This window comes from Mauremys reevesii, linkage group 2 (genome assembly GCF_016161935.1).
Source record: "Mauremys reevesii isolate NIE-2019 linkage group 2, ASM1616193v1, whole genome shotgun sequence".
In the NCBI taxonomy this organism is placed as follows: domain Eukaryota; kingdom Metazoa; phylum Chordata; order Testudines; family Geoemydidae; genus Mauremys; species Mauremys reevesii.
The window spans coordinates 100508843-100526059 of NC_052624.1; positions in this window are offsets into that span (position 1 = coordinate 100508843).

Here is a 17217-nt window from a genome sequence, read left to right on the forward strand (position 1 = left end):
TTTATTCAAGATTTTAAATTTGAAAATGAATTTAAAGTGTACGGAGAGAGTGATCTGCTTCATTTAATCTCCCCATAATGCACGATGATTTGCAGACTTCTTTGTCCTCCGGCTCATTTTATACATTGACCAATAGAGGTCGCTGGTTGCCCAGGATTGAGTCAAAGACTGACTAAACTTGATTGAGCCCATTTACAACGAGGGGATTGATGAACTTGTTCTAAACTGAATGCATTTTGTTTAGAGACTGTCTCAGGAAAGCTTTCTGTTGCCTTTCCTCACCCCCATATTCTCATAGATGGCAAAGTTTGAAAATCTTTGGGATCATTTTAGGGTTAGTATCAGGAGGACTCACAACATTGCTCAAAGATTAGGTCCAAAAGAAGGATTAGACCTTCCTCTTTTCCATCCCAGCAATAGCACTGCAGGGTAGCACAGTAGATCAAATATGTATAAAAGCATCGTTTTCAGTCACAAACAATTTTTATAGTTTACTGATTTCAAAATTGAAGCAAAAAGGTAAAGGAGAAACTGAGCAAAATAAATACATAATACAAAAATAGCAATTACCTTCCCACAAAAACACATATAAATTGTTCTCAAAGTACACACCATTGTGTCTGGAAGTAACTTGTTCTTAATATTGCTTTATGAACATTTCCATCAACCAGCAATGTAATCTCCACTGTCAGTCCACCCTCACCCCTCAATTACAATGATTTGCAATCCTTGTGTACACTGTTATTATTTATTTCACTTTTTACACTAGGAAATATTTGTAGTGCCGCCAAATAAAAGTATTTTAAGAATTTTTTTAAAAAGCTACCTTTGGTGAAATTAGCTTATATGCCAATTGAATAATAAAACCTTGGCAACTTGAAGGTTCTAAATTTGAACAAAAATTAGGAAATGCAAAAATTAAGATTCCATTACTAAAGAACCCACCCACAGGTCAGATTTAGCTCTATTGTGAGTATAGATCCAAGGATATGTAGTTGTACCCACTTACACCAGGGCTGAATTTGGCCTAACATATATTAAACTAATCATTTATGGGCATCATTCTACACTGATATACACCCAGTGCAATTCCATTGCAATAAATGGCACAGAATCGGCACAGAATTTGGCTGTAACCAGTGATCAATAATACCACCTGTACACATCAAGGCCACCAATTAAAGTCAGAAGTCTTGCCAGCACACAAAAATTGCACTGATTTAGCTAAATCAACTTAGAAACTAGGCCCTCTTAAATCAATCTAAGGCCTGGTCTGTACTGGGGGGGGGTCGATCTAAGATACGCAACTTTAGCTACAAGAATAGCGTAGCTGAGTCAACGTATCTTAGATGGAATTAAAATTACTTACTTCGTGTCCTCGCGGCGCGCCACATCTCCCCCATCGACTTTGCTTCCGCCTGTTGCCGAGCTGGAGTTCAGCAGTCGACGGGAGAGCGATCAGGGATCGATTTATCGCGTCTACACTACATGCGATAAATCGATCCCTGATTGATCAATCGCTACCTGCCGATCTGGCGCGTAGTGTAGACGTACCCTTACAGTCTGCACAAGGAAGTTGCACCAATTTAGCTAATTTGGTTTCTAAACCAAATTAAAGCTTATCTGCACTAGAAAGTATAACCCCATGGGAGGACATAGTTACACTGGTATAAATGTGTTTGTACCAGTATAGCTTATCCCAGCTTGGGACCAAAATAAGCTATACTGGTATAAGGCACCTATATACTGGTATAACTGTGTCTACACTGGGGCTTTTAATGGTATAACTATGTCAACAAAAAAATCCCTCCCCTAGTTGACATAATCATACTGATAAAACTTTTAAGTGTAGACCAGTTCTTAATTAAATTGGTGCAATGTTTGGTGTATGGACAAAGCCAAAGGCAAAACATGCAATGCGGCAAGGTTAATAAATAGGGTCCTGCCAAATTCGCAGCCATGAAAAACTCATCACGGACTGTGAAATCTGGACCCCTCCATGAAAGCTGGTCTTTCGTGTACTTTTATCCAATAGCAGCATTTCTTAAATGGGATCTTGACCCAAAAAGGGGTCTCAAGGCTATTGTAGAGGGGTTGCAGTATTGCCATCATTACTTCTGCACTGCCTTCAGAGCTGGGCGGCTGGAGAACGGCAGCTGCTGGCTGGACACCCAGCTCTGAAAGCAGCGCCACCACCGGCAGCAATGCAGAAGTAAGGGTGTTGTGATATGGTATTGCCATCTTTACTTCTGTGCTGCTGCTGGCAGCGGCACTGCATTCAGAGCTGGGCAGCTGGAGAACTGGATGACAATACCGTGATCCCCTTACAATAGCCTTGCAACCCCCTTTTGGGTTGGAACCACTGTTTGAGAAACTCTGCTATAGGGTAAAAGTACACACACAAAAACCAGATTTCACAGGGGAGACCAGAATTCACGGTCCGTGATGCATTTTTCATGGCTGTGAATTTGGTACGGCCATGTTTATAAAACTTTATAAAAACCTGAACTATTAAATTGCCATTCCCTTTCCTTTGTTTAAATTTGTAACCTTTTTGCATTAATATAACTTTTGCATTTAATTTCCTTTGATTGTTTTTATTTTCAAAGACAGAAAGAAAAAAGGGGGAAGAGAGGGAATGACAGAAAACAACACAAGCTATAGTACTTCACAGTTACACAGACCTACATTGAGCCTTTAGATGCAGCCGTTAGTCAGGAAGGTGGGGGTGCACAACTGCACCATCCCAGGAGGAGCACCAAACAGGAATTGTGCCTGAGAGAGTCTCATTTCCTCCTGTACTTCCCACCTGTGTGCTCTGCGAGGGCTAAGTACTCTATTGCAGCCCTAAAAAAGATGCATCTTATTTCATCCCTTGCACCCAGCCACCTCTGCTAACTGGCATCCTGGGTGAACCCACTCATTTCACCTCTTCCCCACCTACTTACTTGCTGGTTGAAGTGGTGCCAGGGACTGCATGGGAACTGAAGCCTTGATCTAGGTAGCTCTCATGTGGCTGCACAAGGAGGCAGCTGTTACTCCTTCTCATTCTATTGTACAGTCACAATAGGGCTAATGACAACCTAGACCACAGCTTTTTGTGCAGTTCCAGTGTACTGCAACTAATTATGCCACATAAAATTTAATTTAAAAAAATGTTATTGTGCATGCATAAAACCATTTTTAAATCACATAAAACTTTGCAATTACTCTTTTCCAGATCTATACAGCAACTCTTCTTCATTGAAATAGACCCTCCTGTAACATTTATAGTATTAAAATTCAGTCATTCTTGAGCTGAGCACAAAGATCCAAATATTCAAAAATGTTAACTCTTAGGGTGCTTCTGGTTTTGGATCTCCAAACTTTAGAGACCTGGGGTGAAATCTGGGCCTGCATTGAGGTTAATGGGAGTTTAACCATTGACTTCAATGGAGACCAAGGCTTGCACTTGTAGGGTCTTATTTTTCAAAAAATAATGAGTGCCCACTACTCCAAATTAAGTCAATGGGAGCTGTAGGTACGCTGAACCTCAGAAAATCAGGCATTAGACATTTCAAGTTGGGTACCCAAAATTAATGGGCACTTTTGAAAATTTTGGCCAAAGTATCTGAAGTTTTAATTTACATGATTCTTTGTAGATAGCTGGCTGACAGAAGTGAGGCCTAAAACTCAACTCAATGGCTTTTCTCTGTCTGTCTATAGCAAATTTAGGTTTACTGGCAATTACCTTTACAATTGGTAGAGGATCAGAGATAGAGAGCTCCCACCACCTGCCAGCTCAGCCTACATAAGCAACAAAGTGCACTAACTCTCCCAGCTAACTCTCAAGACTTTTCAGTAGGAGCAGCAAAGATTGCTTTTTGGCTAGAAATCTCCCATATCCATCCCACCACCAGCAATCTGGCTATTGTGTAATATTCAGAGATGCAGGTGTCAAAAGAAATAACAACAGGAGAAATGCTGCTGTGGTTTCCATGAGAGTGCATAGATGTGCTCAGAGCTACGTTTACTGACACACATGAACTTCTGTTCATGAATATCAGGAGAAAGGATCAGATTCTACTTTTATATCTCAAAGGGAGGGGAGGTAGAAAGACAGTTGACTCCGGATTGCCAAAAAAAAGAAAGACATTCCAGTTAATACAACGGAAGTAAGGAGCACTGACACTCTCCAGAAATGCAGCTGACTGTCCTTGGACACATTTACTTTTAGAACATTCTGCAAATTGCTGGGTCATGGAAAGTTCATGTATGTGTGTGTGTCTGTGTGTGTGCGTGTACACAAACCCAGAGATGTATAAAGGATATATATACACATTGATGTACAAAGTATCTATCAGCATGAGTGTGAAATGATAGCATTCTTCTTTTATACCACTTCCCCAGCCTATGATAGATTCAATATATATCACAGATATTTACAGGGAAAAAAAAGGTTTCAAATGTTTTAGAGGTTTTCTAAAAAAAAAATTGGTATTTTTTTCACCTCTCTTCAAAGTCAGATGCTTAGTTACCATGAGTTCAACTGAGTCATAAAAACCTCTTTTAAAACCCCTCTATAAATATGTCTATAAAAATACAATTTTAAAGTCTATTATCACAGATTGATCCAGCGCTAAAAGTATGTGGTAGGAGTGCATCCCAGTGAGCAGCTGGGAATTTCTCCTTTCCAATAGTATAAAATTTTCATTTTTATATTTGCAGGGCCATGTGATAATGTAATTTAAAACTGTAACATTTTATAATTTTAGAAAACTGTTACTGGCCCAGAACTGGCTATTATTTATCTTCTTTTATTGGACCAACTTTTGTTGGGAAGCTCTACATAGCTCGAAAGCTTGTCCTTTCCCCAACAGAAGTTGAAATATGACCTCATCCACCTTATCTCTCTTATATCCTGGGAACAACACTGTAGATGACATATTACTTATCTTAGACGTCTGGATAGTATAATTTTGGAGAAAACTGCAGGGCCACCCAGAGGATTCAGCGGGCCTGGGGTCTTCGGCGGCGGGGGCGCCAAAGACCCGGAGCAGAAGAAGCTCCAGGGGCCCAGGACCTGTGAGAGTTTTCCGGGGCCTCCAGAGCAAGTGAAGGACCCCGCTCCAGGGCCCCCGAAAAACTCTCATGGGGGCCCCTGCAGGGCCCGGGGCAAATTGCCCCACTTGCCCCCCCTCTGGGTGGCCCTGGAAAACTGTGTATTTGGAGTGAAAAGGAAACATTTCTGGGGCAATTTGCAGAGAGGGATGTTATCTAGATATAGATTTATACATGGCATTCTGAATTTTGTAAATTTTGAATTGTTTAAATTATAATTCCTTCACTGTCATTCCTCTCCATTTTTATGTATTTATAATAATTTCGTTCCTTTAAAGTCAACACAAAATGTGTTTAAGTTATCCAAAGCACTTAGGCCCTGATCCGCAAAGATACTTAGGTCTAATTTAGCTGCTTTAGGTCGATTTAAAAGTGACTGCGTCCACACAACCAATCCTGTTCTGTTGCCCTAAAAGGCTCTTAAAATCAACTTCTGTACTCCTCCCTGGTGAGGGGAGTAGCGCTAAAATTGACTTTGCTGGGATGAACTTGGGGTATTGCGGACACAAATCGACGGTATTGGTCTCCAGGATATATCGCAGAGTGCACCATTGTGACCACTCTGGACAGCACTTTGAACTCTGATGCACTAGCCAGGTACACAGGAAAAGCCCTGGAAACTTTTGAATTTCATTTCCTCTTTGGTCACCGTGGCAAACTCAGCAGCACAGGTGACCATGCAGTCCCCCCCGAATTGTAGAGTGTATGATGTTTCTACGCTCCCCCTATCATCTCCATCCCTGAGGCTACTGCAGATTAGAAGGCAAAAAAACCCGCACTCACGATGACATGTTTTCCGAGCTCATGCAGTCCTCCCACGCTGATAGGGCACAGCTTAATGCATGGAGGCATTCAGTGGCAGAGGACAGGAAAGAATTAAGTGGGCACAAAGACCGGAGGCAGGACACGATGCTGAGGCTAATGGGGGAGCAAACGGACATGATGAAGCATCTGTTGCGGGAGCAAATGAACATGATGAAACATCTGTTGGAGCTGCAGGAAAGCCAACAAGAGCACAGACCCCCCGCTGCATCCACTGTATAACCACCTACCCTCCTCCCCATGTTCCACAGACTCCTTACCCAGACACCCAAGAATGTGGTGGGGGGGGGGAAGGGAGGCTCCAGGCACCCAGCCACTCCACTCCAGAGGATGGCCCAAGCAACAGAAGGCTGTCATTCAAACAGTTTGATTTCACTGGTCTACAATTTTTGAGAAGTCATCTGCTTCAGAGATAAAATGTGCTATTTATTATGTATTTTGATGTGCTGAATTCAAATATGACAATTAAAACAACTGATTGGCTACTGTTTCTAAGTTATTTAAGTTTTTACATTTTATGTCTATGTATATTGTGTAGATAGTAGAGTTTTAATCATAAATTGTAAACCTAGGTCTTTTCATGTGTTTATGGTTGCTTTACATGATAATATTTCACCTGTCCTGTTTATGTAACACTTTAAAAATCAGCAAAAGGGTTATCTAACTAAAATTGATTATGAAACAAAAGGCAAAAAACTATTATGTATGTAGTTTAGTCCTATTCAGTGTCTACTCGGTGCTTCTTGGCTTGTCTCTTGTATTCATTAAATGGAGCATCTCTTGTCACTGTCCAGCAATAGTCTGCAAGCATTGATGGGCTCCATTTCCCCTGATAGTGTTTCTCCATTGTTGCAAATGTCCTGGTGAAATCGCTCGCCGTGCTCGTTGCTCACTGCTCCGCAGTTCGGTGGAAAAAAATCTAGATGAGAGTGCAAAAAATGTCTCTTTAGTGACATGTTGCAACCAAGGCTTTTGTATGCCTTGAGGAGGTTTCCCACCAACAACCTGTAGTTGTCTGCCTTGTTGTTTCCGAGAAAATTTATTGCCACTAACTGGAAGGCTTTCCATGCCGTCTTTTCCTTGCCACGCAGTGCATGGTCAAATGCATCATCTCGAAGAAGTTCACGAATCTGAGGACCAACAAAGACACCTTCCTTTATCTTAGCTTCACTTAACCTTGGAAATTTTCCACGGAGGTACTTGAAAGCTGCTTGTGTTTTGTTAATGGCCTTGACAAAGTTCTTCATCAGACCCAGCTTGATGTGTAAGGGTGGTAACAAAATCTTCCTTGATTCAACAAGTGGTGGATGCTGAACACTTTTCCTCCCAGGCTCCAATGACTGTCGGAGTGGCCAATCTTTCTTGATGTAGTGGGAATCTCTTGCACGACTATCCCATTCACAGAGAAAACAGCAGTACTTTGTGTATCCAGTCTGCAGACCAAGCAAGAGAGCAACAACCTTCAAATTGCCACAAAGCTGCCACTGATGTTGGTCATAGTTTATGCACCTCAAAAGTTGTTTCATGTTGTCATAGGTTTCCTTCATATGGACTGCATGACCAACTGGAATTGATGGCAAAACATTGCCATTATGCAGTAAAACAGCTTTAAGACTCGTCTTCGATGAATCAATGAACAGTCTCCACTCATCTGGATCGTGAACGATGTTGAGGGCTGCCATCACACCATCGATGTTGTTGCAGGCTACAAGATCACCTTCCATGAAGAAGAATGGGACAAGATCCTTTGACCGTCACGGAACATGGAAACCCTAACATCACCTGCCAGGAGATTCCACTGCTGTAGTCTGGAGCCCAACAGCTCTGCCTTACTCTTGGGTAGTTCCAAATCCCTGACAAGGTCATTCAGTTCACCTTGTGTTATGAGGTGTGGTTCAGAGGAGGAGGATGGGAGAAAATGTGGGTCCTGTGACATTGATGGTTCAGGACCAGAAGTTTCATCCTCTTCCTCTTCCTCATCTGACTCAAGTGAGAATGATTCTGGTGCATCAGGAACTGGCAGTCCTTCTCCGTGGGGTACTGGGCGTATAGCTGATGGAATGTTTGGATAATGCACAGTCCACTTTTTCTTCTTTGACACACCTTTCCCAACTGGAGGCAGCATGCAGAAGTAACAATTGCTGGTATGATCTGTTGGCTCTCTCCAAATCATTGGCACTGCAAAAGGCATAGATTTCCTTTTCCTGTTCAACCACTGGTGAAGATTTGTTGCACAAGTGTTGTAGCATATGTGTGGGGCCCACCTCTTGTCCTGATCTCCAATTTTGCAGCCAAAATAAAGGTGATAGGCTTTCTTAACCATAGTGGTTATACTGCGGTTTTGTGATGCAAAAGTCACTTCACCACAAACATAGCAGAAGTTATCTGCACTGTTCACACAAGTACGAGGCATCTCTGCTCACTTTGGCTAAACAGAAATGTTTCCCTTTGCAAAATCAGACACTGACAAATAAGAGAGCATGACACTGTATGATTTCTAGAGCTGATATATGGCAATTTGTTCAGCAGAGTGATGTAAGCTTTGTTATGATTGCATCATCCATGACTTCTAGGAATAACATGATGCAATTCATATCATGTATGACGCAATACCGGCTTCAGATTGCATCATTCATTGTTTTGCCTAAAAAGCAAGTACTGTCCAAACCCAGTCATAGATTTATTCATAGATCCAGTCAAAGATGTATTTTAGTCATTTCTGGTTTAAATTGAGATCCCTTCCCTTTATAACTCACTTATCCTCCGCTATTCCCAAGTCAAGGGTCGTATATACTGACCCAATAGCATACCTTGAAAACTAGAGCCAATCAACAATTTTAAGCATCATTTTCGTTCTCAGTGACCCAGAATTAGTAAAGTTGGACTACATTTATTTCAGAAGCATTTTGCCTGTAGAGCAGTGTTTTTAGTGTGGCTACAATAAGCAATGTGGCCTTGTCCTTCCCTCCTCCCCGACCCCACCTGGGCTACCTTGTCCGTTATCTCATTTTTTTTAAGTAATAAAGAAAGAATGCATGGTATCAAAACAATAGTTACTTTATTTCGAAGGGGAGGGTGGTTGGCTTACAGGGAATTAAAATCAACAAAGGGGGCAGGTTTGCATCAAGGAGAAACACACACAACTGTCACACTGAAGCCTGGCCAGTCATGAAACTGGTTTTCAAAGCCTCTCTGATGCAACAGTAGTGGTGATGGTGAGCTGAGCGGGCTCCATGCTTGCCATGATACGGCGTCTGCATGGGTAACCCAAGAAAAAAGGTGCGAAATGGTTGTCTGCTGTTGCTTTCACAGAGGGAGGGTCAACTGATGACATATACTCAAAACCACCCGCGACAATGTTTTTGCTCCATCAGGCATTGGGAACTTAACTCAGAATTCCAATGGACGGTGGAGACTGCAGGAACTGTGGGATAGCTACCCACAGTGCACTGCTCCATAAGTCGATGCTAGCCACGGTGGTGAGGACGAACTCCGCCGACTTAATGAGCTTAGTGTGGACATACGTAATCAACTGTATAAAATCGATTTCTAAAAATCGACTTCTATAAAATCGACCTAATTTCGTAGTGTAGACATACCGTTAGGCACCTTAGATATTATGGTGATAGATGCTTTAGATGTGGAAAGGCAGAGAAATAGATGGAAAGATGAGAAAGTTAGATGGATGGATAGATCTGTCGAATCTGCATTGCCATCCCGGACGAGCCCCCAAATTGTCGAAGAAAAACTCAGTTCTCACTTTTTGTTTGGGTGCAGCAAAATCAAATTCTTTATTATTTCTCCAGTAATTACCATGGAGGGAGAGAGTGCCATAGGACACAGGGTCCTGGACAGGTCTCTCAACTGGTAAACAATTACATCAAGCCTTTATACCGTTGTTTCAGACAATTTCTAGCAATAATACAGACAGTAAAAAGCAACAAATACATTTTGTTTATACATAAGCTTTTCTGCTATCTCACTAGAAAAACAAGACTGCAAGACTGCATATTGCAAGGTCGTAATAACTTTCACACAATTCACTCTGTCTTACATTATCTTGCTTCCAGGGTCACAGTTAACCTAACTCATGCTAACTAACATTCATTAAGATCTCTTCAAATCCTTGTTAATTATTTACTGGCTTCCACAGATCAAATGACAGAGACACACCTAATAAAATGTTACTTGAAAACTAACCACTGCCTAAGAGCTGGCTAGAAGCATTACTCCATAGTAACACTTATTTTCAAAAAATAAAGTTATGTTTAGGAGTTTACAACCTGAACACATAAATTATTTCCACTCACCAGGGTGGATAGAATTAAATCAAAGCAATTTAAAACACCAATTTTAATCATGATTAAAGTAATCAAGCAGGAAATCTTGCTTTAAATAATCAATTTTAATTGTGTTTTGCATTTGTACTTTTTAGATATTTTCCTAAAGAAAGGCTGATTCTTATTATTTGATAACCATTAAACCATATTGATTTGCAATTAAATATAGGCTTTACACTAAAAGTGGTGCTTCTTTTTGCAAACCAAGAGGATACACTATATCTATACACATTTATTTAAATAATCATATGGTTTAAATAATATTTATTCAGCTTCTTAATTTTTACATTTTTATTATGTTAGAAAATGGTGAATGATACATTTTTTATTTACTAGATAATGATACATTTTTTACTTGTGATTTGTGTCAAGCTTTGTTTGGATGGAAATTTGAATTTAATTAAAAGTGCATACAAACGGTATTTTTTAAAATTAAATAAAATTCCTTAAACATGCTAAATACATAATAAAACACGCATTTAAAACTGTTTAATTAAGCAAAAGAAGTATTCTCTGTAGTTAGTAAATTAAATTGATTGTTTCCATGGCCTTCAAGATTTTAGAACTAGTAGATCTCATCATCTCAAACCTAGTTTTTATTTATAGCTTGAAAAAGGAAAACAATATTTCCTGCTTTTTCTATTCCTGGTCAGTTTCTTAACTTTGAATGAACTAGTCATTGAATTATATAAATAGAAATGAAGAAAATATTCTCTCCGAACCTGCAGAGGAGGCTACTGCTGTCAAAAGCTAGTTTAGCACTTCAGCAAACTCTGGTTCCAGATGTTTGGCCGGTGACTTTCATTGGTTCAGTGATTGGACTTCTCTTTAAAACTTGGTAGCAAACATGTATGGCTTAATACTATTTTTGGATTTAATGTAAATGATTTTAATAAATTATAATAAAGTTAAGCCTTAACATAGGTTATCAATTTCAACTTTAATTTTCAATAGTTTTTTTAAAATAAACTTGTATTTCCTTTCAATTAAAAATCAAATTGAAATGAAAAAATCTGATTTATTTAAAAAAAATCATAGATTGCTATCCATTCTGCCACTTACATATTGGTAATACAAAATATCAACCAAGGGCCAATTTTAGGTGAAAAATAATACTAACAATAATTTGAACAGATACTTTAAAATGTCTCTATATCAAAATAAATTGGAAATAATAAAGCAGGGCATGGTGGAGGGTGGAGGGAAGAAATAACATAACCATCAAATAAAGTTTTTGTTTCAAAGTCTTTCTACCATTTAGCATGCAGAAAAAGTTGTTGCTAAAATAATCTTCTTGGCCTATCATTGTGACTATGTCATCCCCTATCTGAGTCCATTCATGGACTCCCACCTCTTCACTGTATGTGAATTACATGTGTAAATAATTATTTTCAGCTATGTATATATATAAAATAAATATAAATATAAATGGCTTGATTGACTGTATTCACAAGAAAGATTCGCTTAATGTGTTGCCTTTGTTGACTACACAGATAGGTAATAATTACAATGGACATTTCACCCTTTCCATCCAAAACACCAGTAGCAAAAGCAAAGCAGGACTCCAGATTTATCTTTCTTAGAAACAATAAATGTCTCAAAAAGGTTGTAGTATATCTAGGTGCCAAAAGGTCAGCACAATGCAATGAACACTGCTCTGAATGGGTCTGATCCCAAACCCAATAGGAGTCTGATTTCAGAGTCAACAGAAGTTTTTGCATGGACTTTAGTGGGCTGTAGATCAGTCTCTTTGGTTTGAGCGAATCTAAATGCCTGGATTTGGCAGTGGGAGTTTGCGGGAATGCAGGACTAGGCCCTTAAACTTGACACACAAGCTAGAGATTGATAGGAGGACTGTTTCAGGAAATCAGCACACAATATTTTTTCTGTAAAGTGCAGCCACATGCTTTAGCATTAGAAGACATACCTAGAAGGAGAAAAACAGAAACATTTGTGAGCTATTGGATGGTGCATGTTTGGTATCCATGCTGTCTAGTGCTTCTTGCTGTTATCCTGTTTCTTAAAAAAAAATTAGCCAGCAAATTCTTATGATATTTAAAAAAAAATTGTAAATAAACTGATTCAAAGTTTCAGCATAGTTTTCTTTGCACAAAATGTAACCTATCTATGCAATTCAATGGAGTGTTGTACATCTCAGCTTTTGGATATATGCCACAAACAGTTGTTAGGATACTTTGGAAAGTTAAAGCACAATACATAAACAAACATTGTGATCCTTCAGTGTACAGTAGAAAACCAGCAGTTTCCCAGAAACATTGATGTCATAAATGATGCAAGAAATTTATTTTTAATACACAAGTACAATCTGTGCAGAAGGGGCCAAATCAAATCCTGCTTCCACTGATGTCAGTGGCAAAACTCCCATTGACCAGGGTTTAACCTTGTATTTTATAGTGTGATGTGATAATGTATAACAATACAATAAGCCCAATACTGGTCCCTTTGGAAATGAGAAATTTACTATTGACTTCAAGGGAACCACACACTGATATTATAAGGGACAATCTGTTACATAAATAATAAATAGTGGTGTAGAAGCAATTTTGAAAATATGGGTTCTGTAGAATCACTTCTTGAAAATTTTTGAAGAGCAGCCCGTATGGAAGGAAAGTGGGAAGCAGCTTAGTTATTAGTGGGGTCTGCATAAAAAAAATATTTGACAGGAAAATCTACAAAGGAATGTTATCTAGCGAACATAAGAGTCAGGATTCCTGGGACCTGTTTCAGTCTATACTAATGACTCACTGGGCTTACTCTCTTTTCACTTACAGCTCTGGGAATCAAGGGTACAGTAGAACCTCAGCGTTATGAATACCAGAGTTACAAACTGACCAGTCAACCACACACCTCATTTGGAACCAGAAGCACACAATCAGGCAGCAGCAGAGACCCATTCCCTCCCCCCCCCGAAATGCAAATACAGTACCGTACTGTGTTAAACATAAACTACTAAAAAAATAAAGGGAAACTTTTAAAAAAAGATTTGGCAAGGTAAGGAAACTGTCTCTGTGCTTGTTTCATTTAAATTAAGATGGTTAAAAGCAGCATTTCAAAGCTGTATTAAGTCAATGTTCAGTTGTAAACTTTTGAAAGAACAACCATAACGTTTTATTCAGAGTTATGAACATTACAGAATTACGAACAACCTCCATTCCCTGAGGTCAACTGTAACTCCACTAAGATCAATGGAGTTTCACGGGTTTAAAACTGATGTAAAAGGAGAATCCAGCCCAATGTATCTCATTTTACTCATCTGTAAAATGGAAGAATGATACCTTCAAGTTTGACACCCTTGGGTGAAAAGTGCAAAGGATTATTAATATGTTAGCATTTATACTGCAACTGATTATCAGAATAAAGGGAGGAAAGGAAAGTGTTTAACTGGTTTTGAGTCCAGGCGCTAACACAGGAAGAAGTTGCTCTGGAGCTCTCCCCCAGTAATTTTTTGAAAGACTGATGCAACCTGGAATCATTTTTATGTGAAATAAATGTGGCCCCTCACTTCTCTTCTTGTCCAACAGTTCAGCAGCTGATTCCTCCTCAGTTATTCTGGACCCATTCACTCTCATACTACCCTGAGCGGGCCTGTTGTTCTGACAGATGGACACTCTAATTAATAGCTCCTCCCAATGGTCCAGCTAAGAAGTATAGCTCTCATTTAACTGTCCCTTTCCCCAAACAGTGCATTGAACTTTTTTTTAATGCTTCTAGCTTATGAATATTTTTCTGTCTTAAAGAAGCAAACACCTGTACCAAAAATATGGCCACATTCTTCAATGGTCTACGTCTGCAACTATGTCCTTTATTCCTATTCTATTTGTATCAAAAGATTGGCACATTGTCACCTACTCTAGTCCTTCAGATAATTTTCCGACTTAACATCACTGGGGTTGCTGTTAATTTACTTGATTAAGCTAAATCAGTTAGACTAGATTGATTTTAATCTATTTAGTTACAGTGGTGAAAGTTTGCTAATATAGACAAGCCCTACATGAATCTAAGGGCATGATCCTACAAACACTTAATTACCATGAGTAAAACATAAGAACATAAGAACGGTGGGTCAGACCAAAGGTCCATCTAGCCCAGTATCCTGTCTTCCAACAGTGAGAAATGCCAGGTGCCCCAGAGGGAATGAACAGAACAGGTAATCACCAAGTGATCCATCCTCATCACCTATTTCCAGCTTCTGGCAAACGGAGGCTAGGGACACTATCCTTACCCATCCTGGCTAACAGCCATTGATGGACCTATCCTCCATGAACTTATCTAGTTCTTTTTGAATCCTGTTATATTCTTGGCCTTCACAACATCCTCTGGCAAGGAGTTCCACAGGTTGACTGTGCGTTCAGGGCCGCCCAGAGGATTCTGGGCAGCCCAGTCTTCGGCGGTAATTCGGCAGTGGGGGCCCCCCCGCCGCGGGTCTTCGGGGCGCTTCGGCGGCGGGTCCCGGAACGGAAGGGCCCCCCGCCACCGAATTACCACCGAAGACCGGGCTGCGCTTCGGCGGCGGCGGCCCCCACTTCCGCCCCGCCCCCGGCTCCCTCCTCACCCGGAGTCTCAGCGCCTCACCGGAACAGCCGCAGCGTGTGGCCGGCGGGGCCTGAGCCCCGCCCCGCTCAGAGCCGCGTGGGGAGGGGGCAGGGCTGGGAGCTCCAAGCCGAGCGGAGGGAGCCGAGCTCAGCCCAGAGCTCCCAGCCCCGCCCCCTGACGACGCGGCTCGGCTCGGGGCGGGGCTCAGGGGCCCCGGCGGAGACTCGGCGCTTGATGCGCTGAGGCTCCAGGAGAGGGGCGGAGGCGGGAGCCCCCGCTGTTCTCTTGGGGGCCCCTGCGGAGCCCGGGGCAAATTGCCCCCTTTGCCCCCCCCCGGGCGGCCCTGTGTGCGTTATGTGAAAAAAATACTTCCTTTTGTTTGTTTTAAACCTGCTGCGTATTCATTTCATTTGGTGACTCCTAGTTCGTATGTTATGAGAAGGAGTAAATAACATTTCCTTATTTACTTTCTCCACACCAATCATGATTTTATAGACCTCTATCATATCCCCCCTTAGTCATCTCTTTTCCAAGCTGAAAAGTCCCAGTCTTATTAACCTCTCCTCATATGGAAGCCGTTCCATCTCCCTAATCATTTTTGTTGCCCTTTTCTGAACCTTTTCCAACTCCAGTATTTCTTTTTTGAGATGGGGTGACCACATCTGCACACAGTATTCAAGATGTGGGCATACCATGGATTTATATAGAGGCAATACAGAGGCAATATGATATTTTCTGTCTTATTACCTATTCCTTTCGTAATGATTCCCAACATTCTGCTCGTTTTTTTAACTGCCACTGCACATTGAGTGGATATTTTCAGAAAACTATCCAAAATGACTCCAAGATCTCTTTCTGGAGTAGTAACAGCTAATTTAGACCCCATCATTTTATATGTATAGTTGGGATTATGTTTTCCAATGTGCATTGCTTTGCATTTATCAACATTGAATTTCATCTGTCATTTTGTTGCCCAGTCACCTAGTTTGGTGAGATCCTTTTGTAGCTCTTTGCAGTCTGCTTGAGACTTAACTATCTTGAGTAGTTTTGTATCATCTGCAAATTTTGTCACCTCACTGCTTACCCCTTTTTCCAGATCATTTATGAATATGTTGAATAGGAGTGGTCCCAGTACAGACCTCTGGGGGACACCATTATTTACCTCTCTCCATTCTGAAAACTGACCATTTATTCTTACCCTTTATTTCCTACCTTAACCAGTTACCAATTCATGAGAGGACCTTCCGTCTTATCCCATGACAGCTTACTTTACTTAAGAGCCTTTGGTGAGGGGCCTTGTCAAAGGCTTTCTGAAAATCTAAATCTAAGTACACTATATCCACTGGATCCCCCTCATCCACATGCTTGTTGACCCCTCAAAGAATTCTAGTAGATTGGTGAGGCATGATTTCCCTTTACAAAAACCATGTTGACTTTTCCCAAATAAATTATGTTCATCTATGTGTCTGACAATTTTGTTCTTTACTGTAGTTTCAACCAGTTTGCCCGGTACTGAAGTCAAGCCTGTAATTGCCAGGATCACCTCTGGACCCCTTTTTAAAAACTGGCATCACAATAGCTATCCTCCAGTCATTTGGTTCAGAAGCTGATTTAAATGATAGGTTACAAACTACAGTTAGTAGTTCTGCAATTTCATATTTGAATTCTTTCAGAACTTTGTGGATGAATACCTTCTGGTTCTGGTGACTTATTATTGTTTAGGTTATTAATTTATTCCAAAATCTCCTCTAATGACACCATTAACTTCAAATGCTAGTACATTCAGTATTAAGTGTTAGTAGGATTCACTGCTAAGTAAGAGCATTGTTTCAGTCCTCTTTTTCATACTGAATAGCATCTTACTCTGGATATAGTCTTGTTGAAATCACTGGAACTACTTGTAGAGTCATATGATATTCAGTCTAATGGTGGCAGAATCTGGTACTAAGAAAGCAATACTAAGGGAGTCAAACCAAGTCTAAGTTAGTGTGACAGAGAGAGAGAGAGAGAGAGAGAGAGAAGGTCAGAAGAAAGTTTAAGTTATATAACCTTCATATTCCCTCTAGACTTAGACACATTCACCTCTGAATTTGGCCCATTATGTCCCAAATGACCGAAGGAAAGGAATTCAGCAAAATATACCCCTTTTAAAAAAAGGAAATTATTTAATAATTCCCAAGTAGATGTAAACAAAAATTGAAAAAACTCATTAACAAAACTGAATGGCTACTTTAATAATTCTACCCAAAGGTCCATCTTCCCACATTCCAAAGCCGTCTTTGAGAAAAAAATATATATAATAGCCACTAGATTTTTCAGACCACTGCACAGTCCAACAGTTCAAAAATCTGGAAATTATTACACATATAAATAAAAAGCCCTTTGGGATGTTAAAAATATT